The sequence below is a fragment of the Nothoprocta perdicaria genome, unplaced genomic scaffold, assembly GCF_003342845.1.
Source record: "Nothoprocta perdicaria isolate Ctin4 unplaced genomic scaffold, notPer1 scaffold_8, whole genome shotgun sequence".
In the NCBI taxonomy this organism is placed as follows: Eukaryota; Metazoa; Chordata; class Aves; order Tinamiformes; family Tinamidae; genus Nothoprocta; species Nothoprocta perdicaria.
The window spans coordinates 6557918-6561315 of NW_020456087.1; positions in this window are offsets into that span (position 1 = coordinate 6557918).

Consider the following 3398-nt stretch of genomic DNA (forward strand, 5'->3'; position numbering starts at 1 on the left):
GGATGACATCCTCTTCTTTTTTCTTTTTTTTTTTTTTTTTTATTTTCCATCTCCCCTTTCAGGTTAAATATGGCAGTATTGATAGCCCTCCTGGCTTCCTTGCCAAGCGTGTGCTGTCTGCAAGAGGCAAGTACTGAGCAAAAGGCTTCCCCAGCCGTGAACCTTGCCAGGCAGGACCTGACCATTGCTAAACACACGTGACTATTCCTTTTGCCACCTGTGCTTTAAAACAAAGCGTGAGCTTGCCCATTTCTTTGGAAGAAGGGCAGCTCTCTCCTGGGAGAGAGCTTTTGGCTGGAGCCGGTGAGTGGGTAAAGGTCCCTGAGGCACCGGTAGGAACACTGAGCTCCTGGGCAATGGGACTCTGGAGATTTACTCTCCTGTGCCCTGGGGGCCACCCCTCTCTGAGGCAGCAGCCCATAAACCTGCCTGGGACTGTGCTTTGCGCCATGGAGGCACTTGATGAAAGATGAGTGATGCTTGGAGTTAAACAGACACAGGGCACACACAGAGCTTAGTCACAACCCAATGCACTGCTAACAGCCAAACGGCCAGCAGAGCGGGAATGGTGACARTAACGTCACCTTTCATAGACTTTAGTCCTTCAAGAGGACGGGCTGACGGATGCAGGCACTGGCAGTGGGTGCTGCACAGGCTCCTCGAAGAGCAAGGCTCAGCATCCATGGGGCTGGGCTTCAACGGCAGCTTTTCTCCCCAAGGAAGCTTTGTGCATCGGCATCACCATCCCGACAGATCAACAGCCAAGGACTGGCCAAGAAAATTGAAGGCTTTTTTTCTTTTAAATAAAAAAGTGGAATATGAATTGTGAAAAGGGACAGCCAGTTGGGAGGGTCAATGCAGGCTGCCACGACAAAGCTGGGCCCCTGGTGCTGCACAAACATGTGAAATATGCTGTAAAATCCATACATATATGTCACACACCTTCACACAAAAGCAGCTTGCCCCAGCACCACCCATAGTATTGCAGAGCAAAGAGGCTTCCAACAGCTTTTCCCTCTGGTCTGGAGTATTGTTGTCCTTTCTGGCACTTCTTATTTGCTAGCTGAGGTAGTGACTGGATACCTTGGATGGTGATTTCTCAGCTGAGATTTTTCTCTTTTTTTTTGTACAGCACTACAGTGTTTGAAAGATTATATACCAGGGTTCGGAGCTTGAGGGACCAAGAAAATGCTTTAAAAGTCCCCAGCTCTGGAAGTTATTAAACAGTAACAGCTACTAGAGCACCTAAGTGTTAAGGCTGGTAGGAGAAGATGGGGTTTTTTTTATTAATCAAACTGATATAATTGGGRGAAAATGACATATTCAGACACAGAAGCCCTTCTGTTTAAATGCATTGACTCTTACCATTTGGAAATCTTTTCTTCCCTTTAGTGCTCTATTTTCAAGCTGTTCTGATTTTGCTGGTCCAGAGGTGCTTGTTTCAGGACAAGCATCTCAGCAGCTGCGAGCTGAGAACCTTGCAGAATTAAAGAACTTAAGAATATGTTGCAGGTAGTCACGAGGGGTGCTCAAACACCCCTTTCGCTTGGACTAATCCTCTCAGCAGGTCCTTGTTCTCCACATGCATCCTCCTCTGGAGCTCCTCAGTTAGCCAAGTGGGACAAGGCAGCTGGCTCTCTCTCTCCCTTGCAAGTAAAGGCTGCAGGATGCAGGGACCATGGATTGCCTCCGCTCTGGCTCATTACATGGGAATTTACCATTGTAGAGGTGTCCACCACAGGAGAGACCTGTGTGCCAGCTCTCACTCAGGTCTGACAGCACGTGAGAATTGCTTTGGATATGGTGGTTGCCCTCGTGTAGGGTTTGTGCAAGGTCTCCAGCACCGTTTAAAGCAAATATGCTATYAGATGAAATTATCCTCCCTTTCCAAAAGACAAATAATAATAATAAAAAAAAAAAAATCCAACTGCCTTTCATGGAAGAGAATGGGAATTTCCCTAGGTTGCTCATATGGGAGTATTACAGAGAGCTGAAATTATGTGGGGAAGGGAATCCTTTTTCCTAATCTCTCTCCCACTGCTTTCTAATTTTCACTTCAACCTCCGATATTAGCTGCCTTCTCAGGAGTCATGGGAATTCTCAGTGCAAGTATATTTAGCCATATTCCTTTGGGTAGGTGGGGGAGGGAAGAGACCCCTAAATAGCTGTATGATAACAAACCACTATAAGCATATTTCCTTGGAGAAAGTTTAGTCAAAGTTCAGAGGAAAGACAACTAAGTTTTTGGCAGCTGGAAGGCCAATGGCCAGCTTCATTTAGAGCTATCTCCACAGCCTTTTACTCAATAAGGAGCAAAGTCAGAAGAGTGACCCTCTTGCTATGTATAAGTCCTTCCCTCCATGTGCTGAAGATGCCTCAGGGTAAATTAAATGCTTAAAGAAAGTGGCATTAACTAGATTTCTCCTCCCCAACTAAACTATATACATATAAATATATATATATACACACACACACACACACATAAAATATATAAACCTCGGACCCAAGTCCTACACAATAGAAAGCCTCTTTTAAAGAGGGGGTGGAGACAAGGTCATTCCCACTATTCACAACACTGCAGAAGAATGGAAAGAGCTCACAGGGCTTTAGCAGAAGAGGGATAATGTCCTGGCTTTCATTCTGCTCCAGGGGCAGTGGAAAAGGGGAGATGCTGTCCCCCTGCTGCTGGGGAAGACTGTGGGACTTGTCGTGCCAAAYTAGCCGGGGAGGATATGAACTTTGTTAAAAATAAAACTTATCAGCTGACAATCACAGGCTGAGAATGTTATCTGGCCCCACAGGAGCGTGAAAACAAATGGGCGTTTGAAGAAGAGGGGAGCGAACAAGGTGAATAACGTCAAAATAGCAGGAAGTGACCAAGGAAAAGTGCCAAGCTGATGGGAACGCACGGAGCTCCCCACACAGGGCCCAGCAGGGGCCCGCGCGCTCCCTCGGCCGGACACGGGACAGGGAACACGAGCACAGCACAACGCTTAGCATGACCCAGTGTTTATTGACTCCTGTGACATTCTTTTCTTTTTTTTTCCTCTTTTTTCCCCCTCTTTTATTAAGTAACAACAACACAAATGTGATGGTAAAACATTATTGCATGTTTCCGTAAGCGTCTGATGCAAAGTGCCAGCATTGTTGACCAGCATACAACCTGACAAGAGAAGCTGCAGTCGTAACTCGCCCTCAGATAGCTGCTGGAGTACATCACAGTCAAAATAAAACTAGTTATTTGCCTGCAAATAGGTACATTTTCTTCTAGATGCAAGTGGTGTTAGAGCCAGCTATTCTGCAACAACAACAAAAAATGTATACTGTTTTCCAACACTTTAAAAATTCAACAGGAATGAATGGACTAAAACAGTTTAGAGATAAGGAAAAAAAAAACA